The sequence below is a fragment of the Myxine glutinosa genome, chromosome 9, assembly GCF_964187855.1.
Source record: "Myxine glutinosa chromosome 9, kmMyxGlut1.1, whole genome shotgun sequence".
Classification (NCBI taxonomy): Eukaryota; Metazoa; Chordata; class Myxini; order Myxiniformes; family Myxinidae; genus Myxine; species Myxine glutinosa.
Window position 1 is genome coordinate 51,573,356 of NC_136269.1, and position 19,975 is coordinate 51,593,330.

At 49.8% G+C, this 19,975-nt stretch overlaps 1 protein-coding gene across 6 annotated transcripts in view; it reads left to right on the forward strand.

The window, feature by feature from the left end:
* Window positions 1-9,816: 9,816 nt before the first annotated feature.
* PNKP (polynucleotide kinase 3'-phosphatase) overlaps window positions 9,817-19,975 on the forward strand; it is a 166,229-nt gene continuing 156,070 nt past the window's right edge. For 3 of the 6 annotated variants that reach the window (XM_068129149.2, XM_068129153.2, XM_068129151.2), the window contains exon 1: window positions 10,494-10,542. The gene's annotated coding sequence lies outside the window, so the exon portion shown is untranslated. Of the gene's footprint in view, window positions 9,891-9,994; window positions 10,130-10,474; window positions 10,543-19,975 lie in introns of those variants that run through there. The other 3 variants (XM_078784345.1, XM_068129150.2, XM_068129152.2) reach the window with 3 other exon arrangements.

Below are 19,975 nucleotides of genomic sequence, written 5' to 3' on the forward strand. Positions count from 1 at the left end.
GACGCCCACCGGACACCACTGCGGCCCCCGTACGATGGGCCTTTCCGCATGCTGGAGACCGGGGTGAAACATTTCACCTTGGACATCGGCGGTTCTCCCGACCGCGTCTCAGTGGATCGCCTCAAGCCGGCCCACCTCGACGTGGACCACCCACCGCCGGTGGCTCGGCCCCCGCGTCAGGGCTGCCCCCCTGCGGGCAGACCCCCAGCACCGCCCAGGTCCGCCGGCATGCCGCCCCCCGGTCCTGCACCCATCCCGGTTGCAGCCGGAGGCATCCCAGCTGGCATCCCTGCACCCCGGACGCCGCCAGTCGCTAGAGGGCGCTTCGGCCAGGTCATCCGTTTGCCCCGCAAACTGGCCCTCCAGGTGCACGGGAATTCTGGGGGGGCGCGTGTGGTGGACACGAAAGCTCACTGGCGTGATGGCATCATTCCGCGCACCAAGTGGGCGGTGGCCACGCCCGAAGGGTAGGCGTGGCCGCGGGATATACACCGGGCGCGCAGCCCGGAGCGCTCCAGTGCTACAGTGGAGCTCTTGCAATAAAGACTCTTTTAGCTTACTGTGTTGTCCGCTTCCTTCTTGCTAAACAAGTAGCGCGCGTAGCACCGCGCTTCACAACCGGATTTCTGAAAATTATTTCATTAATACGCAGGTTCCAATTTGGGGACGTTTGTGTTTCTGTGGTTGGTTTGTTTGTTTTTTTTTTTTTTGTATACTGAATCGAGGCTCGTGAAAGAGCTGACATTTACTTCACAAACAAATCAACCAGACAAACAAAATATATAAAAAGAGGGAGCGGAAGACAAGAGAATGGGAATCACACAAACACTTGAGAGCACACAACATTTGAGAGCAGGGAGATGTGTGGGAGGGAGAGGGCTCGGGGGGAGGAGGCGTGGGAAGGGGTGGGGGGGGGGGTGGGGGGTGGGAGAAGTATAAAACACAAGGACACCAAGGACTTCCAGGTCAGAAGTTGGTATTTCAAAAAGTGGAATTGGGGTGAAATTATCGGGGATAGAAAAGATCAAGGTTTTGGATGGGGGAAGATAAGAGATGGTGGTGAACAGCTGTTTTAAAGACCTGGAGGGTGGAGTGGGATTGAAGAGAGTGAGGGAGTTTGTTCCAGAGGCGGGAGAAAAGAGGAATGAAGGAGCGAAGGTGAGCAGAGAGTCTTGATTTTGGCAGTTTAACCATAAGAGGGTTGCAGGCAGATCTTGTGCGACCTGTAGGAATATTTGCGGGACAGAGCCCAGAGAGAACTGGGGGGGCAAGGCCAGAGAGGAGTCGGTAGAAGACGGAAAGACCACCAACCTGCCTGCGGTGAGTGAGTGAAAGGCCCTTGGAGTTAGCTTCATCGCGGGAGATTCCAATGATTCTGAATGCTTTGCTTTCAACAGCGTGAAGACGAGCTAGGTGTGAGGCAGGAGCACCAGCCCAGAGGGGAGAGCAGTATTCCATTGAGCTGCGGATGAAAGCCTTGAACGTGGTGAGGAGCTCAGGTGTGCCAAGGAAGGACTTCGCACGACGGAGGATGCCCAGTCGGCGACTGGCTTTGGAGGCCAGATTTGAAATGTGGTTTTCCCAGGAAAGATCATGGCAGATAGTGAGACCCAAAAGTTTGAGTGACAGAACTTCTTGGAGAGGATTATTCAGAAAGTAGATGGGAGGGTTGTCCAGTCGGTCTTTTCGGAGAGACATTGTAAGAGTGTGAGATTTGTCAGGATTGAAAGACATGTTCCACTTGTTTTCCCAGTCTGTGATTTTGTCCAGGTCTGCAGAGAGTGAGGAGGCTGCAGACTGTCGATCTGAGGGATGAAGAATGGAGCGACAGAGAGTAGAGTCATCAGCAAAGAGATAGAGAGGATTTTCAAGAGAGTCGGGGAGATCATTGATGAAGACCAGAAAAAGCACAGGGCCCAGAACACTGCCTTGGGGAACTCCAGCCTGAACAGGAAGAGGAGATGAGAGAAACCCATTCAGCGCCACACGTTGACTCCGACTAGAGAGGAAGTCCGCCAGCCATGCGTGGAGATTTCCATGGATACCAACAGAGGAGAGTTTGGTGAGCAGGGCGGGGTGCCAGACCGTATCGAAGGCACGTGATATGTCAAGGGAGACAGCTCGAATTTCCTGTTTGGCGTTGAGGACGCCAAATATATATCCATTGGATATATATGGATATATATATAATATATATATCCATTGCTGAGAAAGCAGAAGCAGCATGTCCAGAGTAGAGTGACCAGGTCTGAAACCAAATTGATGATCAGAGATCAAGCCATTGGAGAAGAGGAAAGATTTCATATCTGAAGCAATGATGGATTCCATGACTTTACTGATAATTGAGAGAAGGCTGATTGGTCTGTAGTTGCTAGGATCTGTTTTTGCACCTTTTTTGTGCAAAGCGGTGATGTTGGCAGATTTCCAAGCAGATGGCAGATGACCTTGAGCAAAAGAGAGTGTGAAGAGAACAGAGAGAGGGAGTGAAAGAGCGGAAGAACAAGATTTTAGGACCCGTGGGCTGATGCCGTCAGGTCCAGTTGCAGAATCAGAGTCGAGGGTTGACAGAAACTTTTCCACCTTGTCAGGAGGAAAGAACACAGAGTCCAGGAGCAGCTGGGTACGACTGGGTACGGTGGGTACAGAGAGGGATGGGTTTGGGACACAGGATTTAGAGGCAAACACAGAGTTGAGGCATTCAGCTTTTTCACGCGCGGAGTCAGCCGTGTGGCCGTTTGAGGTGAGGGAGGGGATGGAGGGGGAACAAACACCAGAAACAGATTTGACCAGATGCCACCAGGATTTGGAAGAGGGAGACAGATAAGAGAGTTCTGTCCTGAGAACGGATAGATATTGTTTCCTGGCTCTCCTGAGGGTGGACACACACTTGTTTCGGGCTTTGTGAAAGGAAATGAGATTTCCTTCCGTTGGATTTGCTTTCCAGGAGACGAAAGCAAGTTGTTTCTGGGCAATAGCCTCACCACAAGATTCCGTGTACCATGGACGGGACGAAGGGTATGACAACTGAAGACGAGATGGGATAAATCTGTGCATGAGAGAGAGCAGTTTACTTTGGAAGAATTCCCAGGATGAGTTGATGTCAGAGGCGGTAGAGATGGGAGACCAGTCCAGATGATTGATGGCTGCTTGAAGACCATGCCAGTTGGCCTGAGTGAAATGCCAGACTCGTCGACGCTGAGGAGGCTCTCTGAGAATGGTCAGAGAGATGTCCACTTTAACAAGTACATGATCAGATGAGCCGATTGGAGCAGAAGAAGAGCAGCAGACATTTTCAGGGAAGTTAGTCATAACCAAGTCCAGAAGAGAAGATGCTCCATTGATTGAGATCTGGGTCGGGAAATTGACAGATTGTGTCAGTCCCAGTGAGTCACAGAAGTCCTTTGCTGAAGAGCCATGGCTGGTGAGAGAGGTACCCACACCCAGCCAACTGGCATGGTGACAATTGAAATCACCACATATGAGGAAGAGAGAGTTGGGATGGGTAGATAGAAGTTGGTCCATGTTATCAGACAGCGAGATGTAGATGGAGTCATCACTGTTTGGTGGACGGTACAACACACATATGAACAAAAGGTGGGAGCGAAGGGGAAGCCGTAGCCAAAGGTATTCCTGGGGGTGAGGTGGAGAGAGGGCAGTGCAGGGCGAGTGAGGAAGAGAGTTTTTTATAAAGATAGCAACCCCCCCTCCAGGACGAGGCTCAGATCTATCATACCGGAGGAGGGAGTAACCTGGGAGAGATACCAAGGAATCAGAGACATCATGAAGGAGGAAAGTTTCTGTTAAGCAGATCACGTCTGGTTTGTCAGAAGCAACCTGTATGGAGAGATCAGTCAAGTTTGAGCGAAGGCCCCGGATGTTTGAGGTCCATACTGTTAAAGAAGAGGAAGGGGGAGCATCGGATACAGAACAGGTGGGGGAGCGGTACGGTATGATGTGGAGGAGGAGGGAGAGCTGTTGAAGGTGCGTCAGAGATTTCAGAACAGCTTGGAGAAAGGGAAGTATGGGGCGGACAAAAGGTTTGATGGTGATTGGGTGAGGCGCAGTGAGGTGTTGTTTGAGGAGGGGGAAGAGTGAGGCAGAAGGTTTGGGGAGCTGAAGGTGAGAGTTGGAAGGGGGAAGAAGCGGGGAGGACGCTTTGAGGAGGAGGGGTGAGAGGGGAGTCTAGGAGGGGAGGAGTGAGGGAGGGTCTCAGAGGGGAGGGGTGTGGGGGGAGTTTAGGAGGGAAGGGGCAAGGGGGGAGATCTGAAAGGGATGGGTGATGGGGAAGATTTGGAGGGGAGGGGTGAGATTGGATTTTGAGATGTAATGTACGATTAATGGGAAACGAACATTTCTTGCAAAATGAGATTCTTGCGACCTTCGAGTCAAAAATACGTTTGAGGATGCTGAAGGATGGGTGGAGTTCTGGAGAGTTTAGGGAATGAATGAAAGATGCACTATAAGAGATGGAATTTTTTTTTGGAATGAATAGATTTGGTGAGCAAGTCGAAAGCATCCTTTTATAGGAGAAGAAGAAAAAGGTGTTATAGAATATGACAGAATACCATTCTTCAGGGGACAGATGGAACATTTTTTAACGACGTGAACAAAGAACGAACGAACAAATAAGAACGAAACGGATAAGAACAGAGAAGGGAATATATATATATCTATTTTTTTTTTTTTTTTTTTTTTTCACGTGGAACGTGAAAAATAGAGACCGAAAGGAATTGCGAGCGCCGAAAGGAAACCGACGATTCTGTACACAGGTATGAAAAACGAACACCAAGAATACTATTAGAGACACACCAATAGTTACCAACTTAATATCCCTCTGAAAGGGGTGAAGCCTGCACGTCTAGAATTTTTTTCCTCCAGTCACCTTCAAAACGCGAACGGCTGACATGGGCTTGAACGGAGGACCCAATGATCTTAAGTCAGCACGTAGCCAATAAAAGGCCTAAAATCAACCGCATTTGTTGCTTCATGTCAGATTCAAGTGATCTCGACAAATCCCGAGATCGCTGTACGGTACTCGAAGCCGATCTACAATACAAACAAAAAAGTGAAAAAAAAGAATAATAATAATTATATTAAAGCGCGGCGTTACGCGCGCTGCTTGCGAGCAAGGAGGAAGCGGACAAGCGGTAACTTATAAGCGTCTTTATTTCAGGAGCTCACTGTAACACTGGCGCGCTCCGGGCTGCGCGCCCGGTGTATATCATGAGGCCACGCCTACCCCTCGGGCGTGGCCACCGCCCACTTGGTGCGCGGAATGATGTCACCACGCCAGTGGGCTTTTGTGTCCGCCACACGCGCCCCCCCAGAATTCCCGCGCACCTGGAGGGCCAGTTTGCGGGGCAGACGAATGACCCGGCCGAAGCGCCCCCTGGCGATCGGCGGCGTCCGGGGTGCAGGGATGCCAGGTGGGATGCCCCTGGCTGCCCCTGGGATGGGTGCAGGACCGGGGGGCGGCGTGGCGGCGGGGCTGGGCGGTGCCGGGGGTCCGCCCGCAGGGGGGCGGCCCCGACGTGGGGGTCGGGCCACTGGCGGTGGATGGTCCACGTCGAGGTGGGCCGGCTTGAGGCGGTCTACCGAAACGCGGTCAGGAGTACCGCCGATGTCCAGGGTGAAGTGCTTCGCCCCAGTCTCCAGCACGCGGAAAGGCCCGTCGTACGGGGGCCGCAGTGGTGTCCGGTGGGCATCGTGGCGGACGAAGACGTACTCCGCCGTGCGAAGCTCCGGGGCGACGTGCGTCGGTGGGTGCCCGTGGCATGCCGTTGGCACCGGGGTGAACCTCTGGGCGGTCTCTTGCAGAGCGGAGCGTTGCTGTGCCGCGGACCATGGTGCCGTGTAGTCGGGGAGGAACTCGCCCGGCACCCGCAGCGGTTGCCCGAAGACCAACTCCGCCGCGGATGCGCGCAGGTCCTCCTTGGGCGCCGTCCGGAGGCCCAGCAGGACCCAGGGGAGCCTGTCGACCCAGCCGCCGTCGCGGAGGGTGGCCCGGAGCGCGGCCTTCAATGAGCGGTGAAATCGCTCACACAGGCCGTTAGCCTGGGGGTGGTAGGCCGTGGTTCGGTGCAGCCGGACCCCGAGCCCCTGCGCGACCGCCCCCCAGAGCTCCGAGGTGAACTGGGGGCCGCGGTCGGACGAGATGTCTGAGGGGCCGCCGAACCGGGCGACCCAGGTGGCGATGAAAGCCTGCGCGACATCGGCCGCCATTGTCGACGCCAAGGGCACGGCCTCCGGCCACCGGGTGGTGCGGTCCACCATGGTGAGGACGTAGGTGAAACCCCGCGAGGGGGGCAGAGGTCCCACCAGGTCCACGTGGACGTGGTCAAACCGGCGTTCCGGCACCGTGAACGGGGCCAACGGGGCCTGGGTGTGCCGGTGCACCTTGGCGCGCTGGCACGCGAGGCACGTCCTGCCCCAGCCGCGGACGGCCTTCCGGAGGCCATGCCAGACGAACTTGTCGGCGATCAGCCTTTGGGAGGCCCTCGCGCCCGGGTGGGACAGGCCGTGGATGGCGTCAAACACCTGGCGCTGCCAGCCCGCGGGCACGATGGGGCGAGGACGCCCGAGGGAGACGTCGCACAAGAGGGCCGCGCCCGCGCCGTCGAACGCCACCTCGGTGATGCGGAGGCCCGTGACGGCGGTCCGCAAGGCCTGGACGTCGGGGTCAGCGGCCTGGTCCGCTGCCATCCGGGCATAGTCGATGCCGAGGTGGACTGCGTGGGCGACGGCCCGGGAAAGGCAATCCGCCACTGGGTTGTCCTTCCCCGCGACGTGCTGGATGTCCGTCGTGTACTCGGACACGGCCGAGAGGTGACGCTGCTGCAGGGCCGACCACGGCTCGGTGACCTTGCCCATCGCGAAGATCAGCGGCTTGTGGTCGACGAAGGCAGTGAACGCACGGCCCTCGAGCAGATGGCGGAAGTGCCTGACCGCCAAGTGAAGCCCGAGCAACTCGCGGTCGAAGGTACTGTAACGGCGTTCGGGCGGGCGAAGCTGCCGGCTAAAGAACGCCAGCGGTTGCCAAGCTCCACACACCCATTGCTCGTGCACCGCGCCCACCGCGTAGTCCGAGGCATCGGTGGTGAGGGCGATCGGTGCATCGGGCGCCGGGTGCGCGAGCATGGTGGCGTTAGCCAAGGCGAGCTTCGCGCCCGTGAACGCCGTGTCCATCTGCTCGGTCCAGGTAACGTCGCCTTTGCCCGGCTTACCTCGAAGAGCTTCGTGCGGGGGGCGCAGGAGCTGGGCGATACGGGGCAGGAACCGATGGTAAAAGTTCACCATGCCCAGGAACTCCTGCAGCCCTCTGATCGTGCGGGGGCGCGGAAACCCCTTCACTGCCTCCACTTTGGCCGGCAGGGGGACGGCTCCGTGCCTGGTGACACGGTGCCCCAGAAAATCGATTATGGTGGCGCCGAACCGGCACTTTGCGGGGTTCACAATCAGGCCATGCTGGCCCAGGCGTTCGAAGAGCGTGCGGAGGTGGCGTAGGTGCTCTTCGCGGGACGCGCTGGCGACGAGGATATTGTCCAGGTAGACGTAGACAAAATCCAAGTCACGCAGGACGCTGTCCATCAGTCGCTGGAACGCCTGAGCCGCATTCTTCAGACCGAAGGGCATGCGCAGGAACTCGAAGAGTCCGAATGGCGTGATGACCGCCGTCTTCGGGACGTCCTCCGGCCTGACGGGGACCTGATGGTAGCCGCGTATGAGGTCCACCTTCGAGAAGAAGGACATGCCCGCCAAACGGCGGAAAAGTCCTGAATGTGGGGGATGGGGTAGCGGTCGGGAGTCGTGGCGTCATTGAGACGGCGATAGTCCCCGCACGGTCGCCATCCCCCGCTGGGCTTCGGCACGATGTGCAGCGGCGACGCCCAAGCGCTCTCTGAGCGCCGAACGATGCCGAGTCGCTCCAGGGTAGCGAACGCCGCTTTTGCCACCGCCAGCTTCGTCCGCTCGAGGCGGCGTGCCCGGGCGTAGACCGGTGGCCCGACGGTGGGGATGTGATGGGCCACCCCGTGCTTGACGGCCCCCGCCGAGAAGGTGGGCCGTGTGAGGGCCGGGAAGCCGGCGAGGAGGCGGGTGAATGCGTCCGCTGCCGGAAGCGTACAGACCAACGTGGCCAGAACCGAACCGTTCGGCAAGCCGCTTGGCAAGCCGCTCGTTGAGCTGGGCAACGCACAAGCGAGCGAGCTGAACGTCTCGGCCTGGACAAGACGTCTGCGCTTGACGTCGACCAGGAGCCCATTAGCGCACAGGAAGTCCGCGCCAAGCAGTGCCATGGGCACGTCGGCGGTGACGAACGTCCATCGGAAAACCTGCCCTCCGAACCGCAGAGAGAGGCAGCGTTTTCCGTACGTACGGATGGGTGTCCCGTTCGCGGCAAGCAGCGCGGGGCCCCCACCCGCGGCGTGCTTGTCTGACGTGCCGGCGGGAACGACACTCACCTGCGCTCCCGTGTCGCACAGGTAACGGCGCCCGGAGAAGGTGTCCGTTATGAACAGCAGGCTGCTTGAATGGCCGGCGCTCATCGCCACTATTGAGCGCCGGCCCGGGCGTTTCCCGACCTGTTGAAGGAGCATGGCGGATGACACTGCCGAGCTTCGTGGCCGAACTTGGCGTGGAACCAGCACCAGGTGATGGAGCTGGAGGAGCGCGGCTGGCTCCGCCAGGCCGGTGGAGTTGGCGGGTTTCCCCGCGGTGGCGGTTTTCGCCGCGGCGGTGGGCGGGGCGTGGCGGCGGTTACGAGGTGCGTATCAGCATGCTGCGTATGCTGTATAAGCTGATGCTGTGGATCAGCAGCATCAGCAGCAGCATCAGCAGCATCAGCCATGAGGGCTGTGACGGCCACGCCGACTCTCGTCTGCGTGTCCGAAGCGGCGAAGTACTTGTCCGCCTCGGCTGCCAATGCTCGGGGTTCCGTTAGCCCGGTCCCGACCAACGCGAGGCGAACCTGCGCTGGAAGTTGGCGACGGAAAAGCGCCCGGAATAGAGAACCGGGGGCTTCGTCGCCCAACAGTGACAGCATATGGTCCATTCGGACCGACGGGCGCGTGTCACCGAGCTCGGGGAGATCCAGGAGGCGGTCGGCCCGTGCGTCGTCCGTGAGGCCGAACGTGGCTAGGAGTAGCCGCTTGAGTGCCTCGTACTTGTGGCCGTCCGGTGGGTGGCGAAGGGCGGACACAACTCGAGCGGCCGTGCCGGGCCCGAGGGAGGCGACGACGTGGCAATAGCGCGTGTCATCGCCGGTGAGGCGCCGAAGCTGAAATTGGGCTTCGGCCTGGACGAACCAGACTTCGGCCTGAGCCTCCCAAAATTCGGGAAGTTTGATGAAGTTGGCCATGGCAATGGCGTCGCGTGTGGAAGGATTGCTCCGGCAGATCCAACGTCGAGGGGGTCACCAGTAAAGCGCGGCGTTACGCGCGCTGCTTGCGAGCAAGGAGGAAGCGGACAAGCGGTAACTTATAAGCGTCTTTATTTCAGGAGCTCACTGTAACACTGGCGCGCTCCGGGCTGCGTGCCCGGTGTATATCATGAGGCCACGCCTACCCCTCGGGCGTGGCCACCGCCCACTTGGTGCGCGGAATGATGTCACCACGCCAGTGGGCTTTTGTGTCCGCCACAATATATCATATTTGAAGCAATGTATCTCTACCATGGCGGTGTTGGTCGAGGAAGTACTTTCAGCCTTTGGTTGAACACATTTCAGTTTTTGTTTAAAACTAGTTTTAGTAAATCACTATTGTTGTTCAATATTATTGCTTTTTGTGAAATTTTTTACAATGTCTGGAAACCTTCACACTGGGGATTAAAGGAAGTTCGTTCATTTCGAATGTTTTAATTAATGGGGGCGGTGTTCGTGACTATCGAATTTCGAGGTAAATCATGAAAGCTAAATCTACGAATGGAGCAGATTCAGACTCCATGGAAGCTTCTAGCAGTGCTCCAAGGTCTACATTTATTTTGTGCGCATTTTTTATAGATTCCACGGAAAAAAGAATTAGAGAAAGGGACAGTGCCATCGGCGGGATACAACCGTTCCACCTGCTGGAAAGAATGTGCCAATTGGGAGAGATGTTTCACCTAATGCGGAAAGTATTGAAAACGTTGCACAAAGGTGTGTCAAAAAACCGTGCAAATCACACCAACTTGAAGGGGAGAATTGGGTAATATACTAATAAAGTGACTTCCTGTATACTGACCAAGTGACGTCGCCAAATCCCGAGATCGGTGTACACTGTACAGTACTCGATGTAGATCAACAATACAAACAAAAAAGTAAAAAATAAATAAATAAATAATATACCATTTTTGAAACGATGTAGCTGCACCATGGCGGTGTTGGTAGAGAAGGCAACACCTTGGTTGAACACACTTTCGCTTTTGTTTGACGCTAGTTTTGGTAAGACTATTGTTGTTCAATATTTTTGTTTTTGAGGAATTTTTACAATGTCTGGAAACCATACTCGGGATGAAAGGAAGTTCATTTCATTTGGAATAATTTAATGGCGCGTGTTCATATCTATTGTGGTAAGGCGTGAAAAGTGATTTATATTTTGATTTTTGAAATACACACATTTTGAATTTCCTTTCCACAATGCCTCATTTTCCAATGAGATCTCATAAGAATGATGTAATTGACAGTTGTTATTTTCATGAACCCTTTCGAAGTTCGCTAATTTTGCTTTACCGGGCTTCAGTGGGGAGGAGTGGCTAATAAAGTGATTCCTGGTATATTGAGTTCACATGTCGGTGACGGCAACAGCGGTAAATTCGTCTCCAATGAATATGTTAAGGATGTGATGAGAAAAGCTTTGATTGGTGATTATGCATTTGCAAATGAGTATCCACTGGTTAGAAGTTGAACAGAATTCCACTACGTTTTATTTGCTGCATACATAGCAAAGTTTTGTTAATTTTTTTTAATTTTTTTTTGTAGACAGAATCGAGGCTCGTTAAAGAGCTAACATTTATCACACAAACAAATCAAACAGACAAACAAATTATATAAAAAGGGGAGCGGTAGACAAGATGGGGAGAGAAGGGGAAGCACACAAACACAACATTTGAGAGCAGGGACATCGGGAGATCTGTGGGAGGGTTAGGGCTTGGGGGGAGGAGGTGTGGGAAGGGGGGTCGGGGTGGGAGAAGTATAAAACATATGGACACTGCAAGGACTTCCAGGAAAGAAGTTGGTATTTCAAAAAAGTGGATTTGGCGTTAAATTAGCGGGGGTAGAAAAGATCAAGGTTTTGGATGGGGGAAGACAAGAGATGGTGGTGAACAGCTGTTTTAAAGACCTGGAGGGAGGAGAAGGATTGAAGAGAGTGAGGGAGTTTGTTCCAGAGGCAGGAGAAAAGAGGAATGAAGGCGTGAAGGTGAGCAGAGAGTCTTGATTTTGGCAGTTTAACCATAAGAGGGTTGCAGGCAGATGTTGTGCAACCTTTAGGAATTTTGGGGGGACATAGCCCAGAGAGAGCTGGGAGAGCAAGGCCGGAGAGGAGTCGGTAGAATACGGAAAGACCACCAACCTGCCTGCGGTGAGTAAGTGAAAGGCCCTCGGAGTTAGCTTCATCGCGGGAGATTCCAATGATTCTGAACGCTTTGGTTTCAACAGCGTGAAGACGAGCTAGGTGTGAGGCAGGAGCACCAGCCCAGAGGGGAGAGCCTTGTATGTGGTGAGGAGCTCAGGTGGGCCAAGGAAGGACTTCGCACGACGGAGGATGCCCATACGGCGACACGCTTTGGAGGCCAGATTTTAAATGTGGTTTTCCCAAGAAAGATCATGGCAGATAGGGAGACCCAAAAGCTTGAGTGACACAACTTCTTGGAGAGGATATCATATTGTATACATAGAATACTTACCCGGTCCAGTCGACTTTGTGCAAGCCAACTGTTTTGTTTTGTAAGGTTTTTTTTTCTTCTTAGATCCAATATGGCTGCCAGACCACGTGACCGATGACATCATAATTTTTTACATTCTCCAATATTGTTGCATAGCTTACGCTCAAGAAATTTCAAACAGATCTAAATTAGTGTTGTGCTTGTCCAATTTTTTCGTCATAATTAAGGTGCCAATGACATAATCGTTAACACGTATTCCCCATGCAGAGTACTTTACAATGAGCCATGTTTCAATTTTTTCGATGGAGCGGTTTCTCAGATATAGAGGTGCAACGTTTTTCGGCTTTTCCAATATGGTGCCTGAATCACCTGGTATAAGACCTCATAAAATTATCACTAAAATTTCTACAGGAGGAGCCGCTCCTATGGTGCAACATTTCATGTCAATCGGACCAACGCTTGCTGAGAAAATGAATTTTTTTTAAATGCAGACACGGACAGACATACAGTCACATGAAAAAGTAAGTACACCCCATGTAAAGTTTTGACTTTTTAAACATATTTCAACATGCAGCTATTTGATCTTCATTTCAACAATATTGATAGATAAAGGTGATATAATATAACAAATATCATGAAACATTTGCATTTTGTAGTCCATTGTACAATTTAAATAAACATAAATGCAAATTTCGCATGTGGAAAAAGTAAGTACACCCTTGGCTCTAATAGGTGGTATTGCCCCCTTTGGCAGAAACAACCTCAAGTGAGCGTTTCTTATAACTGTCTACCAGTCTCTGACATCGACTGGGAGAAATTTTTGCCCACTCCTCCATGCAGAATTCTTTCAGCTGTGCGATGTTTGAGGGGTTTCTTGCATGCACAGCTCGTTTCAAATCACCCCACAACATCTCGATGGGATTTAGATCCGGGCTTTGACTTGGCCATTCCAGAACCCTCCATTTCTTTCTTTTCAGCCATTCCTTGGTGGATTTACTGGTATGTTTAGGGTCATTGTCATGTTGCAAGGTCCACCTTCGGATGAGCTTCAAATTTTCACATTATCCTCAAGCACCCTCTGGTACAATGAAGAATTCATAGTGGATTCTATGATGGTGTGCTGCCCAGGCCCTGATGCAGCAAAGCTGCCCCAAACCATAATATTTCCACCACCATGCTTTACAGTTTGTATCAGGTTCTTGTGGTCAAATGCTGTCTTTGGTTTTCGCCAAACATATCTTCTGGTACTGTGGCCAAATAGCTCTACCTTGACTCATCTGTCCAGAGCGCATTGTTCCAGAAGTGCTGGTCTTTGCCTCGGTGTTCATTGGCAAACTTTAGTCTTGCCCTGATGTTCTTTCTGGACAGCAAAGGTTTCCTCCTGGCACACCTCCCATGTAGATCAAATTTGTGCAGCCTCTTTCTAATGGTAGACTCGTGCACTTTGACATCAACAGTGGCAAGAGCTACCTGTAGGTCCTGTGATGACATTCTGGGGTTCTTCGAGACTTCTTTCAGCATCTTGCAGTCTGCTCTCCGGCTGAACTTGCTGGGGCGGCCTGGCCTGAACAAGTTGGCAGTTGTTTGGAATCTTCTCCACTTGTAGATGATCTAAATTGTTTGGAGATCTTTTTAAATCCCTTCCCAGACTCGTAGGCATGTATAACCTTCTTTCTGAAGGCCTCAGAGAGCTATTTTGATCTGGGCATGGTGACGCCGCACACTTCAACAACAAAGAACAAACCAAACTAAATGTCTTAGGTTTAAATAAGACAGGTTCCTCCAAGATCCTCTCTGACGATGTTCTAATCATTTGCACCTGAGCTGGTGCACCTGATTCTAATTTTAGGTATTTGAAGTAGTGATAAATGTAGGGGTGTACTTACTTTTTCCACATTCGAAATTTGCATTTATGTTCATTTAAATTATACAATGGACTACAAAATGTAAATGTTTCAAGATATTTGTTATATTATATCACCTTTATCTATCAATATTGTTGAAATGAAGATCAAATAGCTGTATGTTGAAATATGTTGAAAAAGTCAAAACTTTACATGGGGTGTACTTACTTTTTCATGTGACTGTAGGTACGTACGCACGCAACCGATCACTTAACCCCGCTTTTCCCTTTGTGAGTGCAACGTAATAAGTTGGACTCGATGTAGCTGTGCAGACCAGGATGACCACAGAACAACTACTACTCTCTCATACCTTGACGTGGCATAATTTGTTTTATCAACGATAAATGTTGTTGCTCTTGTTTTATTTTCGAATATTCTCCAAAGTTTTCCCCAACCTTTTGGCTTTGCTTTTCTTCTAATTTAATAAAGATGAATAGCAGACTAACTGGAAAGAAATGCTGCTGTTTACAAGTGCATGATACTTTTCTGTATTTTTGAATGAATAATATATTGTGTTGAACTTAAATTAACAAACTTATTTACCAATTTTGTGTAATTCTCATTTTTTTTTTTTAAATTGTTTAATCAGATGCATATATCGGCATTATATCAGTCATCGGCCTTCCTGCTCTATAAATATCGGAATCCGCATTGTCCCTTGAAAAACCCATATTGTTCGACCTCTAGTATGCACACTCGCCTTTAAGTTTGCATCTCGACCCAGCTGTGAACTGTCATCTTGGTGTTTCACATGCAGGACGAGGAATAAATATGGGGTTACCATATTTGAACTTTCAAAAAGGAATACGCTCCGAAAAAAGAGGATACTCTTGAAAAGAGTTTCCTTTACGTATCGAGAAATCACATCAGCAGTCTCATTTGGTGTGTTCCGGACCTCAATTAATTTTAACTGCAAACCACCGTTATTCCAGTCAGCATACTGAATTACTACTGAAAATATTGTGCTTGTCCGAGTCCATATGAGATTGTCAATCAATAGACGTACGTTCCAGTTCTACACTCAGGTTCCCACTGTCTCAACCAATTCAAAAGCATGGACATTTTGTCTTTAGTTCTGCAGTGAATTTATACGTTCATTTTGGCATTGTTTTTGGGTGTAGTAAAATAAATGTCAAATAAAGAGCTCTTGAAGAAAATCAAACAAGTGTGTACGGTACGGACTCAGAAAGGACACTGAAATCCGACTAAATCTGAAAGACTGGGCACCCCACTGGATTCTCACTGCGAGGTTGGAGAGGAAGTGGACGTGTGAGTGTCGATGTTCAAACATGTCTGTTACGCCATGACGGAGGAGTACAGACTTGTACCCAACTGTCCTGGTCCAAACATTACCTAACCGCATTTGATCCTGGGCCTAGGATCTGATCCTGGGCCTAGGATTTGATCCTGGGCCTAACAAACAACAATTATTTCTGATAAAACAAACAAAACTTCTGTGAATAATTTTAAACTTCTAACCAGTTAAATACATGTGTGGATGGGTAAAAAGTATCCCAAATCGTAAAATGTATCCCTTTGAAAATGCAAAAGCAAAAAAATGGCAAAAATCCGGCTGGACGGAGATTTAAGGACAGAAAAGGAGTTTTTGTCTGGGTAAAACCGAATGTATGGTAACCCTAATAAATGTATGTGCCATCCATTTGAGGTACATCAAGTTAGTGTACCTGTCTACTAGCACAGCTCGTTAGTAGACGTTAAAGATCCCAAGCAGTGTGTGAAACGTTGCCGAGTTATCGCTGGCACACCAAACAAATTACAAATTCCTGCCTTGACTGACTGGGAATACAATGGCAAACCACCCAGCATCACCCTTACCTTTTGGCAGCACCAATTGACGCTGTCAATAGACAATTAATGATTATGAAGTGTGTATGATTCCAGAAACAAGATGGTAAAAGTGTGTGATTGATCAGAAAATGTGTCCATGAATGATCACAGTGATAGGACATGACAAAAAAAAGATACAATCAAACCATGCAACAGAAACAACAATTATTTCTGATAAAACAAACAAAACTTCTGTGAATAATTTTAAACTTCTAACCAGTTAAATACATGTGTGGATGGGTTTACTCAACATTCAAGCATTTACAAGAAACTTCAACACAGGAGGAGGCCATTAGACCCATCAAGCCTGCATAACTGTGCCAACGTCTTCATCCCTCCTACCCCACTTTCCTACTACTCCCAGATACCTATCCAATGCAATTTAAAACTATCCGCTCACTACTATCAATACCCTTGCAGGACCACCATTCCATGCATTCACCACTCCCAGAGTGAAAGACCCCTGCCTTTCAGTAATGTCTTCACTATTACTCTTAAATTGTGCCTCCTTTTCCTGTCATTGTCCATTCTACTAAAAAATTCCTCTGCATTTATTTTCTCTAGACCCTTCATTTCCTAAAACATCTCTTATATTTCTTGAACATCTCATTGTAATCACTTCTTTTCTCATGTGGAGAGTCCTGTCTCCTTTAGCCACTCCTCGTAGCTTAGCCAAGCTAGGCCCAGGATCAATCTAGTAGCTCGATGCTGTATCCTCTCTCTGACAGCTAGGACCACCTCAAACGTGTTGACCAAAATTGTGCACAATATTCCAGATGAGACTTCACTAAATACGTTTGGTGTTAACACTGCCTCTTGATTTCTAAATCACACCCCCAACGAATGTGACGTAAAACCCTATAGATCAGCTTTACCTACGATTGCCTGGCAATTATCTAATGCTAATATGTACACTCCCCCTATATAATATGTGCCCTCCCCCTATATAATAGTTGAATGCGAAGAGCATTAGATAACTTCAGCGCCTGGGGACCTCGGTGGCGTCCATGCTCCCAGCTTTCAACAGTTTAATACGCCTACTTTTTATTCAGCATACAGTTATTTCCGAACTACCCTGCATCCACCCAAACATTACACTGATGGCTCCTGTTTGCAAATTCCTCGAGTTGTACGTCACTTTTACTTTTTTTTTTAGTTCAAGTGGTACATTCTGGGGTGCATGACTTGATGTTGTCTGAGTCCAGTAACATCTGTGATTACACATGATATTGGAAGTACTGTATTACTTTGCCATCTCTCTGGATGCTGTTCACCCAGGCATAGTGTTACGGATTCGTCCCTTCCGCTGTTGTGGTTTTCATCCACTTGAAACCCTTCTGGTTCTATGTATTATAATTGTTGTTGTTTAAGGGAAATGGTTATTGTGGTTAAAAGGTTAAAAGCATTCACGGTAAAAAAGAGACAGGAAGCAGGATCGGGAACCGGAAGAGGAGGAGAAAAGAGAAAAAGGCAGGGCGAGCAAAGTCGGAGAAGACGTGTGACGTTGAGCTCCGTAGCGAGCGTTGTCTAACGAAGGCCGCAAGGGAATTTTGAGTTCCTTGAAAGGACATCCTGCGATAGGTATTATCGCTGGGATTGAGAAATCTGCGTAGTCAGGTTTAGGCTGAGATTCTGACGAATCCTTGTCTGGTCGCTTCGACTCAAGTAAGAGCCGTCGGCCATTTTGACCCTCGCGCTTCGCTCACCGAAAAGGTTTTTGCTACGCGTCAGCTTACCTCTGCATCCTATCGTCTGTCGGGGATGTGTGTGCGCAAACGCTGCATTTGAAGATTACGCTGCGGTTCGCTGATTGAACTGTGAACGCGCACATCGAGTTTGCCTTTGGTTTCGGACCACGTGACTGGCTATGCTTTTTCTACGCTAAGCCCACGCCTCGTCCGCATCAACGGAGTGCGGGTCTCGATTCGATCTCGCTTTGACACTCGCTGGAGGGGATCACCTTTGAGTTATAGAGACATTGAGGAGTGTCCTTTTTTCACTCGCTTGGAGCGCAGTGAGTTATCTGACTTTAGCTGATGGTACCATCCTAAGATATATAGAGTGCACTCTGGATTGCTATTGGTTGTACCGTTATTTTTGTGTGTGATTCTTAATACAACATTTGTTCGTTTAAAATCATTGGTGTGGTTTCACTATTGATTTCTAACACAAAATAACATATTTTTCTGCCGTGGCTCCTCTCGGGATTCGGAGGTGCACCGTGACAAGGGGGTCAGGGAGGAACACGTAACAATAGGTAATGCCACTAGCGATACCAACTGCTACGAGATGCCAGGCTTTTTCATGCAACCTTTTGCTGAATAATCTCCAATAAAAATATTTGGTGGAATTCTGTATTGCTCACCTATACCTGTACGTGACAGTAGTTATATTCCCTTCCTCTTCACTTGTATCCGTGGCCCTGTTGAGTCCGAGAGTTTTTGTTGGCTTCTGATTTTAGACATGACTGCTATTATCCGACATCCCTCCCTCCCCTGCCCCCACACACTTATCTGTCATAAGTGACAGACTCCCATGTCTTATTCGTATCCCTCCAAACGAAGGGTGAAGCTTTGGCTGATGTGAAGCTTCGACTCCATCCTTTTGTCTCTTCTTCCTTTCTATAGTGACCTATGGTTCATAGGGGGGCTTGTTGTCCATATTACATGTGGGTGATGGAAGGATGGGGGGAGGGGCTGAGGATATTACAAGACGTTCTTGGACTTTTACATGAATAGCAAAGATGTTGGTAGACAACTGCCAAATCAACACAGCATATATGGAATTTGAACCAAGGATCCCAGCATGTTGAGCTTTATGTTCAGGTGGGAACACCAATTAAGCCAACCAACAATATTCACAACGATCGGGGATGCCACTTCGTGGTGGTTATACCACCCCCCCAATGCAAGTCGGGGGTCACAATCTTCCCCATTCTTCCCTGCTGTCCGGATTTGTCAGGGCAGCGCGGTCACGATCAGAGTGCTGGTCAGTCCTATGAGGGGACTGGCCCTTTCCCTCTTGTCTCTCTCTTTTTTCTCTCTCTCTCTCTCTCTAACTCTGTCCTGGCTCTGACATGCTGAATGTGGGAGGCTTGTTTGAGAGAACTGTCTGGGACGATGCAACAACAACAATAACCAACAATATTCTTGATATTTTATCCATTTCATGGACCCCTCCTCTACATTGGAGTTGAATGCGGTATATTTTCATCATGCATACGGAGCTTAATTGCTTTTCAGTATTCTCCTTTCTCCTGCTCATTTTCACCTTTCCTGTCCTACTTTTTCTATTGTTGTTTATATACTGATTATTACCCTCGCCAGAGGAGAGGTTATTGCATTTGAGTCCGTTTGTTTGTCTGTTTGTTACTTGCCGGAAAAGATTCCGGCAAGTATTGTTACGGATTCGTCATTTCCGTTGTTGTGGTTTTCATCCACTGTAAACATTTTTGATTCCATGTACTATTATTGTTGTCGTTTAAGGGAAATAGAGATTACTATTTTCAAAAGGTAAAAAAGTTAATGTTTTAAATGAAACTGGAACCGGGCGACGACGAAGAGGAAGAGGAGGAAGAGAAGGCGGAGCGAGTGAGTCGGACAAGAAGCCGAGCTGCTTCGAGATGTGGAGCGAACGATTGGCGAATGAGGGTCACGAGTGAACTTTGGATTTCCCGGGAAAGGGATTCCTGTGACAGAGTTGTCATCGCTGTGACAGATAAACCTGCGCGACAGGTTTTGCGGTTGATTCCGGAGAGAATCATCGGAGTGCCGATACGCTTCGAGACGGGCGTCGGCCATTTTTACCTCGCGCAGGATTTGTGCTTCGCTCAAGGTTTTCATCTCGCTTCAACCATTTTCACCGCATTCAGACGTTAATCTGGTGTGTGTGTGTGCAACGTGGCTTTTGAGTGGGAAATCTGCTGTTCGCCGAGTGGGAGCCGTGGAACGTTCACACCCGAGGGTGTGATTTCCCAGTCGCCTTGAGGGCACCTTTGCACGGCTTTGGCAGCGTGACTGTGACTGTCATTCAAACGGGATTCTGGTCTCGATTAGACATCGTTCTGACGATCACTGGAGCGGATCGACTTTGGCTTGATGCCGGAATAGAGACATTGGGAATGTTCTTCTTTTCGCTCACTTGGAGCACAGTGAGTTATATTGTACGAACCTGATGGTACCATCATAGGAAATATATATTGGTTGTACAATTGATTACTATTGTTGTTGTACTGTTATTCTTGTGTGATCTTAATACAATACTTGTTTGTTGGTAACAATTGGTGTGGTTTCACCATTGATCGTTGACATACAGAATAACACATCTTTCTGCCGTGACTCCTCTCGGGGCTCGGGGGTACACCGTGA